General features: G+C 39.7%; 1 pseudogene; it reads right to left on the reverse strand.

The window, feature by feature from the left end:
- Positions 1-3667: 3667 nt before the first annotated feature.
- On the reverse strand, positions 3668-3792 carry LOC117717390 (small nucleolar RNA SNORA48; annotated as a pseudogene).
- Positions 3793-16897: the final 13105 nt, after the last annotated feature.

The raw sequence follows: 16897 nt of genomic DNA on the forward strand, positions 1-16897 counted from the left end.
AGGCAGACAGAGAAAGCAACAGATTACTTGGCATTAGGTAGAAGACACTTGGCTCTAGAGAGAACAATTTGGAGAAACAGAGAATCAGATACTTCAGAGAGAACAACTTGGAATAGGAATTAAGCACTTGGAAGATTATTAGGTAGTAGGCACTTGGCACTTGAAGGAAGAACTTGGAATTAGACATTAGGTACTTAGCACTTGGAAGAAGTAACTTGGAACTTGGAGGCACTAGGGACTAGGGACTAGGGACTAGGAACTCAAGACTTGGGACTTGGAGAGAAGAAGAGAGACTGAAGAATAAATGGGATTGAATCACACTCTGTCTGGTCTCCATTCCTCCAGTTCGTCCTCACTCTCTCTCTTGCTGAACCCTGACCCTCGGACCGGAGCAGCTTGGGGCAGTGCTGGCTCTAACAATTTAGCCCCGAAGGCTTTGGCAGTGCAGGTTCAAACATTGACAGAGCGGTCTGAGATATTTTGGCCCCCAAATGTGGGGTAGAGCGGCTCTCAACATTTTTGGTGCCCAACGTGGGGCAGCTCGGGCCACAACACAGCTTTATAAGATTTCTATTAAAAATATGCATCTACTCACACACACACACACACTATATAAAAATGTTTCATTAGAGTTATATTCTATGATGCCATAGGTTGCTAAATAAAATGCCCAGTTCCAAGTTAAAATATTTCCCTTAAAACTGTGGGTCAGGGTGTCTTCAAAGACCCTTAAACAAAATCAATGATTGTCATTGTTCTTGGTTCACCATAACTTGATATCGAGACCCTATTGCTGAAGGTACTACACACTTGGTTAGAGAACAAAGTAGCTGACTAGCTTTCATAGTGTGAGAAGGTGCTATGCAGGTTCTGTGTAGGTACGGTGTTGAGAGGAAAATGTCATCAATAGTCTTAGTTGGCTGTAAACCCTGTAATCTACAATGTCCAACCTGGCAAAACATGCTCATGGGTGCAATAATGGCATGAGTGTTATGAGGGTAACCAACAGCTTTGTACTTAAGCTACTCCAAGGAAACTTATGCCTAGTCCTACTCATCTTGCCAAGAATTAGGGCCTGGAGAGTCCAGAAGCCCTAGGGAAGAACCTACTAGATTATTTTATGGCATATATACAGAATACCCCTGTCTTCTAAATAGTTATTTCTATATCCAAAGATTAACACATCTCTCAGTCTTCATCAGAGAATCCTCCTTTGTCAGGAGACAGAAGTTAATAAAGTGTCTTACAATCAGCCAAAGTATGCCTCAAGCATAAACAGGAAATATATATCCCACCTTCTCATTTCAAGGCCCAGGGATCACTGAAGAAGAAAAAGGGGAAGAGCATAAGAGCTAGAGATTGGGGAGGACAATGGCAACTAGTAGGATGGCCATTTTCACAATATTGATTCTTCTGTTCCATGAGCATGGAAGGTTTTCCCATCTCCCTGTATTTCCAATTTCTTTCTTAATTGTCTTGAATTTTTCACTGTAGAAATATTTCACCTTCTTTTTTTCAACTTATTTATTTTTTGTGAGTTCCACATCATGAACCTCAGTTCTGTTCATCTCCTGGTCCACTCATATCTGCCTTCCACCCTTACAACCTCCCACCAATAAATAACACACAAACAAACAGCATAGGAAATATCATAGAAACTGTAGTGTTTTGGGACACAGTGTGTCCCAAAATATAGCCCCCTGACCACATTCTTTACTTGCAAATGTTCATTACAACAAGTCATTGGTCTGCTTTGAGATCTTTGATTTCTGTGACAACATCAATTTTGGGTCCTCCGGGTTGTCTGCTGTTGCCCTGTGTCATGGAGATACTGCAACTTTGGATCACCAGGACTGGACCTTTAATGCATCCCAACTGTTCACAGATGATATAGACTTTTGGGATAGGCCAACTCAGAAACTTGAATCTTGGCCTGGGAGTTAACTGGGCTGGTCAGAGCTCCTCCTCTCCTTTATCTGCACTACCAGAGTGCATCTCTGGCTCTGCTCCAGCTAGGCCACAAACAGCAGGAGGCAGGATCCACTCTCCTGCTCTCATGCCCTGTCTTACTTTGGGTTTCCATTGCTGTAAAAAGACACCATGACCAAGGCAACTCTTATAAAAGACAACATTTAATTGGGGATGGCTTATAGGCTCTGAGGTTCAGTCCATTATCATCATGACAGGAAGTATATCAGCATCCAAACAGGCATGGCACTGGAGGAGCTGAGAGTTCTATACCTTGTTCCAAAGGCAAACAGGAGAAGACTGGCATCCTCAGGCAGATAGGAGGAAGCTCAAAGCCCACCCCCACAGTGACATACTTTCTCAAAAAATGGCCATACCTCCCTGAACCAAGCATATTCAAATCACCACATTCCACTCTCTGGCCCATATAGGCTTGTTCAAACCCATGAGTCTATGAAGGCCATACCTAGGCATAGCATAATGCAAAATACATTTAGTCTAACTCCAAAAGGTCCACAGTCTAAAACAGTCTCAATGATGCTAAGAGTCCAAAGTTCAAAGTCTCTTCTGAGATTCATGCAATCTCTTAAATGTAATTCCTTAAGAAATCAAATTCAAAAGAGCAGATGACACACCTCCAACATCACAGAATATACATTACCATTCCAAAATGTTATAATGAGGAAATACTGGACCAAAGAAAGACCAAAAGCCAGCTGGGAAAACTCCATGTCTCATGTCAAAGCACTCTTCAGATCTCCAACTCTCCAACTCTTTTCAGCTTTGCTGACTAAAACACAGTCCTTTCTCTTAGGCTGGTTCCACTCCCTGTTAACAGGTTTTCTCAACAGACATCCCATGGCTCTGGCACCTTATCCAAGGCACTTTGACTTTATAGCTTCTTGTTCCACATATGATCTTCTGGGCTCTTCCAAAGGGCTTGAGTCACATCTCCAGCTCCGTCCTCAATAGCACTCCATGGTCTGGTTGACACCACTCCATTGCTGCTACTGTTTCTGGTGGTCATCCCATGGTACTGGCATCTCTAACATGCTGGAGATTTTCACTGTAATTAGGCTTCACCAGTATGCTCCCTGCTGTGCCAAGCCTCAACTTCTTTGCGTAACCCCTTCAGTTCAGGGACATCAACTGCAACTGAGGCTGCACTTTCACCAATGTCCTTCCTTGACCCCTCACAGTGCCAAGCCTCGGCTGCTCTCCATGACCTCTTCAGGCCTTGAAAGCCAGGACACCATGTCTCTCCATAATGCTCAAGCCACTCCACTTCTCATTCTCTCCTGTCCACCACATACTTGCACATTTTGGTAGCTCCTGCTGCAGGATGGATACATAACAGTCCAGCCCCTGGGTGACATCCTCTGGGCAAACAGGTGTCTGTGACCTGTCTGTGCTGTGTGCCAGAGGGCAGGTCTGTGGGTGACATGGTGGTCCACAAGTCTATGTCTGTCTTTCTCCTCCCATGCTGTGCTGTGTGGCGGTAGATGCAGTTCTGTGTGTCTATGACCCATCTTGGCTGTGGGCCACAGGACAAGTCTGTGGATGTCTTTCCTGCCTATACAGCATGACAGGAAGAACACAGTTTTCTGTTTGTCTTCCTCTTCTCACTCTGCACTGCCTGGGTTCTGTTTGATTTGATTTGATTTGATTTGATTTGATTTGATTTGATTTGATTTGATTGTTATGTGTCCTAGGCATAAAACAGCTTTGGCCACCAAGCCGGGATGAATTGACATCTGCTCTGCCCCTGACTGATACAAGAACACCACCACTAACAAGGTATCTCTTTGCCCATTGCCAGAGGAGATATTTCATATTCTTAACTAGGTTTATTCTTAGGTGCTTTTGGTTTTGGTGGCTACTGTCAGTGGCATTGTTTCACTGATTTCTTTTCTAGTATGGTTATCATCAACATAAAGAAATGGTACTGAGTTTGCGGATTAATTTCGTGTTCTAAAACTTTTCTGAAGATGGTAAGGTATTTTTGGTGTCATACTGAAATTTTTTTATGTATAATATCACAGGATCTGTATAACTTGATACTTTTGACTTCCTTATTTCCTATTTGTTTCCTTTTATTTCTTTAATTTTTTTCCTTATTTTGTTGTTCTAGCTGTTGAGTGTAGTTTTATTGCTACCACCTTTTTCTCCAGGATCAGCCACACAACCAGCTCCCACTCAGCTTCCCTTGAATCCATGGGTAAAAGACATAGTTTGTTATTGATAATTTGCCTTGGCACAATTGCTGGATGTAGGTATCTCCCACCTGGAAAAGCTTGCCCTTATCAATTTATCATCTCCATCTCTCCACATGCCCTAAACTCAGTGGCTAGGCCCACCTAGCTCCTGCCAAACCTTTTTGGCCACCCACCTGTAGCGGTGCTCACAGGCCCTAGTTCCCCCAAAGATCTCACAGGGTTGTGTTCTTCTTCCTCCAAAGCATGGCAGAAACCTCCTCTCTCCTTCTCTGCATCTGCCTTTTTCTCCTCGGACCCAGAAATTCCATCTGTACCTTCCACCCAGCAATTAGCCTCTGCCTTTCTTTACTGACAAATCAAGAATCAATTGGGGAACAAGACCTTAGCATCAGAACTGCCCCCTTCATCTAGCTAAGACTTTAAGCATTACACTGAATAGAAGTGGAACGAGTGGATACCCTTGTCTTTTCTCCATATCTTCATAGGAATGGTTGATTTTTTTCCATTTATGATAATGTTGGTTAGAAGTTTGTCATATATAGACTTTTTTCCCATGGTGTTTTAGGTTTTTTTTTTTTTCTTTTTATGTATTTTTTATTGAATAGTGTATTTATTTACATTTTAAATGTTATCCCCTTTCCCAGTTTCCCCTCCTCAAACACCCTATCCCAACCCCCCCAGCTTCTATTAGGGTGCACCCCCACCCACCCATGCACTCCCGCCTCCCCACCCTAGCATTCCCCTGCACTGGGCATCGAGCCTTCAGAGGACCAAGGGCCTCTCCTCCCATGGATGCCAGACAAGGCCATTCTCTGCTACATATGTAGCTGGAGCCATGGGTCCCTCCATGTGTACTCTTTGGTTGGTGCTTTAGTCGCTGGGAGCTCTGGGGGGTCTGGTTGGTTGATATTGTTGTTCTTCCTATGGGGTTGCAAACCCCTTCAGCTCCTACAGTCCTTTCTCTTGGCATCCACAATAGTGTCTGGATTTGGTGTCTGCATATGGGATGGACCCCCAGGTGTGGCAGTCTCTAGATGGCCTTTCCTTTAGTCTCTGCTTCTTTTTTTGTCCCTGTATGTCTTTGTTATTATCTTGAGGTATGTATGTTTCTTCCATCCCTAGTCTCTATACAACTTTTATCATGTAGGGATGTTGCATTCTGTCAAAGGCTTTTTTGTATCAGTTGAGATAATCATGTGATTTACATAATTGAATCTATTCATGTAGTGAACTACATTTATTGATTTATGTATATCGGACCATTCCTCTATGCCTAGAATGAAGTCATCTTAATTGTGATGTTCAGTCATTTTATGTGATCTTCAGTGCAGTTTGTAAGCAATTCAATGCAAATTTTTGAATCAATATTAATCAGGAAAACCAATCTATAATTTTCTTTTTGTGGTGTCATATGATTTTGACATCATGGCAATACTGATTTAAGAATTTGGAGTCATTGATTATTATTTTGTGGTATAATTTCAATTGTATTGATGGGAGTTCTTTTTTTGAAGATCTGATAGAATCTCCCTGCTCTTGCGATTGGTTTCCTTGGAAAAATTTTATTGTTGATTAAATCTAACTGTTGGTTGTAGGTCTGTTTATTTATTATACCTGGGCTAATTTTGCGTAGGTTGTACACATTAAGAAAAGCAGCTAATTTTTTTAGGGTTTTCAGTTAAGTAGAATATAGATTTTTGTGATAACCTTCATGATGTTTTTGTATTTCATTGATATCTATTGTTAACTTTTCTTCTCTAGGTTTACTAGCTTATATCTTCTCTTTTTATTTTTGTTAATTTAACTGAGGATTTGTCAGTTTGGTTTATCTTTTCAAATAACTAACTCTTCATTTTATTAATCCTATGCCTTGTTTCTTTTTCATTGATTTTTCCCTGATCTTAATTATTTTTTTCATTTGCTATATTTAGATTTGATTTGTTCTCATTTTTACAGGGCCTTAAAGTGATTCATTACATTATATACTTGATATCAAAATTTTTGACACTTTTGGCATTTAGGATTATAAATGTTTCTCTTAGTATTGATTTTAGTGTGTCCCAGAGATTTTAGTATGCTTTTTTCATTAATTTTTTTTAATTTTCTTGATTTTTCATTGACTCAATTACCATCCAATAGCATGTTGTTTAACCTCATGAATTTACACACTTTGTGTGATTTCTATATTGTTGATACATGGCTTTATTCCATTGTAGTCACACAAAAAAATACAAGATTTGTTTATATCTTCATACTAGATAGGTTTTTTTTCTAATGTCCTAAACTGTGGGTTATTTTGGGGATGTCCCATGTGTTGCTAAGAAGCATGCATGCTCTTTAGTCTTTGGGTAGAATATTCTGTTGACTTCTCTTAAGTCTATTTGATTGATGATTATAATTTAATTCCAATGTTTCTTTGCTTAATTTTTATCTAGATGACTGTCTGTTGATGAGAGTGGGATACTGAAGTCCCCACAACTACTAAGATGAATTTGTGGCTTTAGATCTAATGTTTGTTTGTTGCCCCTGTTTTTGATGAACATATGTTTAGAATTTCAATCACCTCTTGATGAATTGTTCTTTTAATGAGAATGAAGTAGCCTTCTTTATCTCTTCTGTTTTGTTTTTGTTAGAAGTCTATTTTGTCCAATAGTATAATAGCCAGATTACCTTCTTTTCAACTTCAGTTTCTTTAAAACATCATTTTCCGTCTCTTTATTCAAAGGTATTGTCTTTCTTTTTCTTTTCTTTTTTTCGAAAACCTCTTCTAGTCCTTTATTAGTGTTTGGAGATGCGTGGTACATATGATTAACAGCATCACAGCAGTAGGGAAGTACATATAACTGAAAAATGTTCTCCAGAACAGCGTTCCAGAGCAGTTTAGTGTCATCTGCTCTCAACCTGCACAAGAATCCAGCTCTGACAGGCAGGACAGATGATGTAACACTATCACTTGGAAATGGTTCTTTTGAAAATAAATGACAAGAACTGATGCTGGAATCGTTTTTTGCGTGAGCTGTGGCAGCTCTCTGGGTGCTGTGGCACCACATAAAAGGCCAATTCGGGCATTGGGTGGTCAAACAGGGGAACTGACTGAGGTATAAAGAGGTTTTATGTTTAGTCTAGAAAGAACAGATTATCCAAGTGGATACTTTGAGTCCAGGCTCAGCTCAAGCCCTGCAGGAATCCACCAGATAAATACAGTCTATGGACTGAAAGGCTGAAAACTCAGCTAGCCCTCTGTGTCACCAAGTATCTGGAGTCCCTGAAAACTGAGGTGTAATAGGAGTGGAGGAAGGAGGACTCAGCATGTCTGTCTAGTTCTGATCCTTCAGTGCCACCAGATCTGCTTCCTCAAGTGAATGAAGGAAAGTGTCCTGTATTTCAATGCTCCAATTGTCAAAGTATCAAAGTCCTCTCCCTCTCTCCCACTCCCCCCACCCCGCACTGCAACATCATTCTTCATAAATTCTATTTCCAAGTCCTGATTCTTCCGGGTCCTCTTCCAGGACTACAACTCCTTTCACTTCAATTTTGACACTTTCTTGACAGTCCCGTTCTTGTTAAGGAGCTTCAGGACCCAATCTTTGTTACCTAAATCCTTAAGCATAGAGTCTCTGGCTTCACTGATTGGGTCCTGTAGTGGCATATTTCCCCGCAAGTTGGGAGGACCTAAGGCAGGAGGAGTAAGGAGAGGAAGAGGAGGAGTAAGGAGAGGAAGAGGAGAAGGACGAGGAGGAGCTAGGGGGGCAGAGATGGAAGAGGATGGATAACCACACATGTACCTGGAGCAGTCCTGGGTGACAATTTATATCTAGGTTAGTTAATTGGTTAACACCTCTAATTATGTGAGCATCTTGTTAATTGAGCATTACCAAACATATAAAGCCTTTGATTAATCTTTAAGCATTAGAGTCTCATTCCTACTGGGCCCTCGTGGATGGTGGGATGATCTGGGCTCAGCCCAGCCTTGTGGAGACAGCGTGGAAGATTGGCAGAGCCATTGCAGCAGCTGCGAGAACACTCCTCCACTACTCATGAACTCAGGCCTAACCTAATCAGGAACATGGCGGCTCTGTGACTACAAGCCAGAACGGGTGCTGCTATATTAAATAACACCAGCAACATGGTCCATCACTAGTTTACACCTCTGCATGTTCCCCTGTATCAGCTCATTTATTCGATGCAGATTGTCATCATTTGCTGCCTTTTTTTGCATGGGGTGGGAGTGGGGATTAATCCCTTCCTGTAGGTTGGTAAGTCTTTCATAAACTTCGTGTTCTAGATTTGTCAGCTATAGTAACTGGGCAGCACAGAGGTGGACTTTCCAGCCTTGGGCACAGCAGGACATTCTTTTCTGATTAGCTATTTCTTGCAGCATAGCTTTCTTCTCCTCTTTGACCCAGATGTCACTGTACCTCTGAAAGTGATGATAAGCAGCTGTCCAGAGGCTCTGATAGTGACAAAGTAATGGGAGGTCTTGGTCGCACTGGAACGTACCTCACACCTTCTTCATCAATATACTCTTTGAGAGTAGATTTGCGTTTCTCGGCCTTTACCAAGAGACTTTTGGTAGTGGACTTCACATCATCTGTGCTGTTTGTCTCCATCATATCCTCCTCCCCTGTCAAGATCACATGGTGCTTCTTTCGAGGCTTTTTCCTTGGGGAGGAACCAGGTGGGAGGTCACTTGGAGGTATGGACAGGTTACTTGCCAGCCAAGCAAGAGATAGAGACACGGTGTTGGTAGCCAGAGAAGGGACTGTGGAGACAGGCCTGATGATGTCCACTGGCTCCACTTCTTTTACTTTGATGTCAGGAACTGGAGGCCCTAGGACAGTGAAAGATGTGCCGCCCACAGGGGTTGATGGTGTTGGTGCAGCAGCAATGGGTGAAGTGATGGGCATGGCTCCGGGAGTGGTAGAAAGAGCAATGGCTGGTTGGGATGGAAGACTGCAATCATGGTTGAAATGGTCAGTGGAGCAAAGGTATTGTCTTTCTTGGTGGTGATGTGTGTTTCTTGCAGACAGTAAAAGATGAATCCTGTTTTCTCATCTAATCTGTTAGTTTGAGTCTTTTTATTAGAGAATTGAGACCTTTAATATTCAGAGTTAATATTGAATGGTGTATATTAATTGTAGGCATTTTGATGATTTGTGGTGTTTTTGTAGACATGGTTTTATAGCTGAAGACTGTTACCATGGTTTCCTAAATGCCTACATGTTCTAGTCACAAATTTAATTTTTTTCATTTCCTTTTAGTATGTGAATTCTACCTTGCCTTCAAGGAGAGATACTGTGTCTATTCAATTGATCAGACTCTCTCCTCAACTTTTCATTTGACTACTTGCAAATTTTTATCTCCAGATTTATTACAGTTTGGGGTTTCTGTAGTATTTCTATATCTATATTGAATGCCTTTTTATATACTGAAGTGACTTTTTGGTTTCATTAATTCATTTGTATGTTCATTCCATTTGTTCCTTTCTCTTTTAGTTCATTCAGGTGTTTAATCATGTTCTCAAATTCTTTGAATTCTTTGAACATGTTTATAAATTACTTTGAATTCTATGTGTTGAATTTCATCTGTCATTCTCCTTTGGAAACACTTGGTTTTATTTGTTAGTTCTGTCTTTTGCTATGGGTTTCATCCTACTAACAAGTGCCAAATACTGAGTAAGAGTTGAAGGCTGTGGAGGGTGAAGGTGTTCATGTCTGATTCTGGTCCATGCTGGATTGGGTCTCAAGTGGCAGTAGGGCTTCAGTAATCAGCCTGGTAGATAAAGAGTTACAAGCAGAAAATATAGAGGGGATACCTTCCCTGGCCCAGGCCAAGCTTGGCCCCAAATGGTGCTATGGCTGGAACAGACTCCAGAACAAGGAATGGATTGCAGGTAATAGGAATGGAAAGACTACTTTACCTATTCTTTTGTGGGTCTTAAATAGCAGTGAGACTGAAACACAAAGAAACTTTCTTTGAGACAGGGTCTCTCTGTGTCCCTGGCTGTCCTAAAATTCTCTCTGTAAACCAAGCTAGCCTCGAACTCATGTGGATCACTGGATTCACCCACCTCTGCCTTGTAAGTGCTGGGTTTAAAGGCATGTGCTACAAGGCCTGGCTACAAAGTTAATGGTTTTTTCATTTATTTATTTATTTGCTTATTTATTTATTTATTTATTTATTTATTTATTTATTTATTCACTTTACATTCCAATATTAGTCCTTCTTCTCCCACTCTCACCCACATGGCTCCCTCACCCACTCCTCTCTCCCTTTCCCCTCTGGGAAGGAGGTCTCCCTGAGTGTCACCCCACCTAGCACATCAAGTTACTACAGGACTAGGTACATTTTCCTCCAACAGAGGCCAAACAAGGCAGCCCAGTTAGGGGAATGGGATATACAGGCAAGCAACAGATTTAGAGATAGCCCCTGCTCTGGTTCTGGTGGGAACCACACAAAGACCAAGTTGCACATCTGCTGCATATGTGTGGGGCCAAGGGTTGGGGGGTGAGAACCTAGGTCCAGCACATGCTCACTCTTTAGTTGATGGTCCAGTCTCTGGGAGCCCCCAAGGGTCCAGGTTAGTTGATTCTGTTGGTCTTCCTGTGCAGTCCCTGTTCTCTTCGGGTCTCTCAATCCTTCCTGCAACCCTTCCACAAGACTCCCCAAGCTTCCACAAGACTCCCCAAGCTTCACCTAGCGCTTGGCTGTAGATCTCTACAACTGTTTCTGTCGGCTGCTCAGTGGAGCTCTCAGGGGACAGTTATACTGGGACCTGTTTGCAAGCATAACAGAGTATCACTAATAGTGTCAGGGATTGGTTGTTGCCCATGAGATGGGTCTCAATTTGGGTCTGTCATTGGTTGGTCATTCTCTCAGTCTCTGCTCCATCTTTGTCCCTGCATATCTTGTAGGCAGTTCACATTTTGGGACAAAGGTTTTTTGAATGAGTTGTTGTCCTTATCCCTCCAAAAGATAAGGAACATCTTTTGGTTATATGCTCAGGAGTGGTATAGCTGTGTCTGAGCTAGAACTATTCCCAATTTTCTGAGAAACTGCCAAATTGATTTCCAGAATGGTTGTACAAGTTTGCACTCCAACCAGAATAGTGAAAATGGCCATCTTACTAAAAGCAATCTACAGATTCTATGTAATTCCCATCAAAATGCCAACAAAAATCATTACAGACCTCAAAAGAACAATTCTCAACTTCATATGGAAAAACAAACAAACAAAAAAGAGGATAGGTAAAACAATCATGTACAATTAAAAAAAAAAAAAACTGGAGGTGTCACCATCCCTGCCTTCAAGCTGTGCTACAGAGCAATAGTAATAAAAATGTGTATGGTATTGATAGAGAAACAGACGGGTTGATTAATGGAATCAAATCAAAGACCCAGAAATAAACCCACATACCTACAGACACTTGATTTCTGACAAAAAAAAAAAAAGCAAAACCATACAATGGAAAAAAGAAAGCATCCTTAACAAATGGTGCTGGTCTAACTGGATGCATGTGTGTAGAAAATGCAAATAGATCTATATCTATCACCCTGCACCAAACTCAAGTCTAAGTGGATCAATGACATTAACAATAAAACTGGATACATTAAATATTATAGAACAGAAAGTGTGGTATAGCCTTGAATTCATTGGTACAAGAGACAACTTTCTGAACACCCATAGTTCAGGCACTAAGATCAACAATAAATGGGACTGAAAACTTCTGTAAAGCAAAAGACATCATCAATAGAAAAAAAATGACAGAGTATAGATTGTGAAAAGATCTTCACCAACCCTACATCTGAAAGAGGACTAATATTCAAAATATATAAGAACTCAAGAAGCTAGACAATAATAACCCAAATAACACAATTGAAAAAAATGGGGTACAGAGGTAAACAGAGAATTCGCAACAGAGGAATCTCTAATGGCTGAGAAGCACCTAAAGAAATGTTCAAAGTCCTTAGTGATCAGGGAAATGCACATCAAAACATCCCTGAGATTCCACCTCACACCAGTCAGAATGGCTAAGATCAAAACTTAAGCGACAGCAGACCAGCCAGGATGTGGAACAAGGAGAACATGCCTCCATTATTGGTGGGAGTCCAAAGTTAACTTTTTAAATTAGTTGTTTTAACTATCGGGCAAGCTACTGTCATTGACTCTGAATTATCAAATGAATACTTCTGACTAAAATTAATTGATAAGAAGTTAATTCTAATGGTTAGAATCATAATCTGTTAAAACTTGAGTGTATATAACATCCTGAAAAACTCATGTGAGTCCTTTCTCCCTAAATCTGAAATTAAAACTGCCAATATAAACTACCCATATCAGTGTATTTTCACCCAAACTACATAAATAATATTCCAAAAGCATTGTCAATCAATGAGTTTTGCTCTATCCATGATTGAAAACAATACATGTGTAATTGGTGGTGCATACTAGCATATGGGTTAAAAGAGACACCTGCCATGTGCTGATGACTTCCTCCTTAATCTCAGACGAGCCCGTTTCCACTAGGTTTGTAGAGATCTCTTCATTGATGATGCTCTTCCTGCTCATTTTATTTGTGGACAGGACTTGGTTTTAGTTAGTTTTTAATGTGTCAATCATTTGTACTCAATTGTACTAAATTTTTTGTGTCTTTAACAAAATTAATGAAATTTAATCTTTTAATGAGAATTGCATAAGCCGAAAAGCATAAAGCCCCCCAAGACCTTCTCTATTCTGAAGGCTGACAACTTATTATATCTAGAATATATTAAATCAAAATACTAAACACCAAAAATATTATTTAATCAATATAAATAGGTAAATGAACAGACAGTTCTCAAAAGTATGTGTATATGTGTATACACCCAGATATATATGTACATACATATTATACTATATATGTATTCATATTCCATATATTATAAAATACATATTCTATAATAGTCTATACCAAAAGTATAAAGTCTAAATGGCCACACATGTGGACTTTTTGCATTTTAATTTTGTGTATATAGCTGGTTTGCATGAATGTATAGTCTGTGCACTGTGTGCTTATATTGCCCACAGAACCCAGAAGAGAGAATTGGGTCTTGTGGGACTGAAATTACAGACAAAGCTCTTTGTGGGTTTTTTTTTTTTAGAAGAAAAGCCAGTGCTCTTACCGCTGAGCCATCTCTCCAGCCCCAGTTCATGTATTTTTTTAATGTTTCACACCCTTAGCTCTTAGGGAAATGGGAATAAAAACTACACTGAGATTATATTTCACCCAAGCCAGACAGCAACAATCAAGAAAGCAAATGAAAAAAAAAAAAAAATGCTGATGGGGCTAAGTAGGGAAAGGATGATATGCATGCTTACCTTAGTGCAGCAGCTATGGAAATCAGCATGTTCTCATGTGTTTAGGAATAACTGTTCTATGTGACAGCAATTAGTGAATAAAGAGGTCACACATTTGAAAGAGGAAGGAGGGGTTGTGTGAGAGGGTTTGGAGGGAGGAAAGGAAGGGGGAAATGACAGGATTATACTTCAGTCTTGAGAAAGATAAAAGAATTCTTTAAACAAAAAATAAGTCAAAGTTAGAACAAGAGTATCACAGGTTAGGGGATGGAGTTGACACATGCCTTTAATTCCATCACTCCAGAGGCAAACAGATCTTTGTGATCTCTATTCAAGGCTGGCCTGGTCTTCAAAGGACATTCCAGGACAGCTGGGGCTACACAGAGAAACCCTGAATCGAAAAGAAGGAGGAGGAAGAAGGAGAAGGAGAATGAGAAGAAGGAGAAGAAGGAGAAGAAGAAGGAAGGAAGGAGAAGGAAGGAAGGAAGGAGAAGGAGAAGGAGAAAAAGAGGAGGAGGAGGAGGAGATAGAGAAAGAAAGAGAGAGAAAGAAAGAAAGAAAGAGAGAGAGAGAGAGAGAGAGAGAGAGAGAGAGAGAGAGAGAAAAGGAAGGAAGAAGAGAGAGAAAAAGAAAGGAGAGGAGAGGTAGAGGGAGGGAGGGATATATGGAGAGACAGACAGAGAGAGAGAAAGAGAAAGAAGGATATCACAAGTTTTTCTCATGTGCAGAATCTAGACTATTATCAAATATATATTTATCATGTATGGAATATAGAATACATATATATACACATATTTCATAATATGTATATATATATGATTATATGTGTGTATACATAAATACATACATAAATACATAGATATAGACAGATATTAAGGGAGGATTTTATTTCAGGGAAGGAAAAAGAGGAAGATTAAGAGAGAAAGGAGGAACAAGAAAGAATACTGAGGGATCAATACTAACAAAGTACAATGCCCTCTGATGGCTTTCAGGACATTTATTCCAGGTATGTGAGAGAGCATAATATCAGAACTCAAAGACATCTGTTTATGTATCTTTTAAACTCAAATTTACCAAGTACAAATTGCTCTAGGTGATTAAGGTGTGTATTTAGACACAAAAGCATTGAGTTTCAGGGGTAACTTTTAGATTATTTCAATGTAATCATTATGTAAAATGTAATTTCATAAAAATTACTAAAATTTTATGAAGCAATTAAAATTTTAAATATATATACATATAGCAATTAAATTTTTTAATATAGTGCAAATATTAAGACTATCAGGTAGGCAGGGGTAGCATATGCCTGGAATTCCATCCATCATTCAGTAGGCTGAAGCAGGATTGCAAACTCAAGGCCAACCTAGGCTACATAGCAAGTTCTAGGCAAGCTGAGCCTACACAGGAAGCACTGTCTTAGTGTCTATACAAACAGTACAGGGCTGAAGCTATGCCTCAGTGTAGAACACTTGAATGTATGAGACCTAGATTCAATCTCTAGTACAGCAATATCCCCCAAAAACCCTCTAGAATATGCATTATTTCTTATCCAATGATCCATTTCTAAAGGTCTTACATTTTGAGATGGGACAGTTGGTTCATCAGCACTTGTTGTTCTCACAGAGGACCTAGATCCAGTTCCTAATATCTACATGATGGCTCAGAACCATGTGTAACTCCACTTCCAGTGGATCCAACATCCTCGCTGGACACCAGGCATACATGAGGTATACAAATAGACATGCAGACAAAACACCTATATGTCTAAAATAAAATAAATTAGCCTTTAATGAGTAAAATTCGAAAACATCTGAAGTATGTAACTTTCAAAATGTTTTGATTGAAAGAAATGCCAAAGTCAACTAAGTGGGTACTTATGAAGGGCAATAGTTCTTAATAGTATTTTTATAGTTCTAAGTATTGGTCAATTTTATAATTAAAAGGCATAAGTTGGCAGAAAGTTTAAGAAAGAATAAAAAACATGCCTTCAGGACATATGGTTAACTTCTCCTACCCTGGATTCTGTACCACCTTGGCACTTTGATATTGTTACATATCAAAGCATAAGCAGCATCTCCAACATGTGGTTCAAAGAATCAGATGGCACAGAAGAGTGGCAAACACTGTCTCACAGGAAAGAACTACAGAGAAAGCAAATTATACATAGAATGAGATTGTTCCAAAATGCCAACTGCTCCCTTGTTACTCACATTAAACCAAGCTGAATGTGTTCAGTTTTATGTATTTCAGGCTTTTATGTACTTCAGTCATATGAGTTATATTTTATTTTTTTAAGAAAAGTACAAAACTGCAATCAAGACACTTTGAATGAGGCAATGCTGTGGACCCACTGGAAGCCTTGTTCGGCCCACTAAGGCATTATTCTTAAGATGAAAGTTCATTATTATCTCTTCTAAGACGATACCTTGTCTGCGCCATGGTCTTCTTGTTCAATAACTTCCATTTAAAAATTTCTCTGCTTCCAAATCAAAGATAATATTGAGGTACATGATGTATCTCTGAAGATCTAAGACTCCAAATGCTTTGGGCCTTTAGAAGTGCAACTACAGAGAAACCAAAAAGGACTATAAAGCAGGATGAAGTATTGGCTGTGGCCCTTCTACAGATTAGAACCAAAAGAGTGTGTTTGGCTTGTGAAAGTCTATGATTTATTACTGTTCAACTAACCCCCAATGTCTCTGGTAAGGATTTTGGAAATGTCTCTAGGTGTCAAGTATAAAAGAGGGAGAAACTGACTTAGCATATAGACTCAGTCTATCACTGTCAATAACACTATAAAAACATAATACAAAATATTTCCCAAGTCCCTTCTGGCTAGTAAGAAAGACCACGACCTAAGCTCAGAAGCTTACAAGGTCTTGATTTATGGCTACCATTTTCAACACACTGGCTCGCACTCATAATAAAGTTGAAATCATAATACTCCTTTTATATTTAGGAGCAGTCTATTTTCAGGCCCTGGTTCAGGAATCAAAACTACCTAGAGAAACATATTGTTGGATGTATTGTCGTGTTAAGAATACAAACTCCAAGAACATGACAAAGACAAATTGCTGAGTTACCCAACCCCACTACCAATAGAATAGAACTGAACTGCTTTCATATTGGCTACAGCTGAACTGATGACAATTCTAGCTTCCAAGGAAGATTACACCGGAACTTGTTTAGGTATGTATAGTTTAACATTACTAGTAGGACCTAACATTTACTCCCTACTTCTTCATGGGCACTTTAGGTTGCTTAATTTAGGGGCATTATACTAATAATTAACATTTCAGAGCCAGCGGAGGAAAGTGCTCATCACGAACATAAAGGAACATGCTGGCTAGTTTTATGTCAACTTAATACAGCTAAAG

This window comes from Arvicanthis niloticus, chromosome 11 (assembly GCF_011762505.2).
Source record: "Arvicanthis niloticus isolate mArvNil1 chromosome 11, mArvNil1.pat.X, whole genome shotgun sequence".
In the NCBI taxonomy this organism is placed as follows: domain Eukaryota; kingdom Metazoa; phylum Chordata; class Mammalia; order Rodentia; family Muridae; genus Arvicanthis; species Arvicanthis niloticus.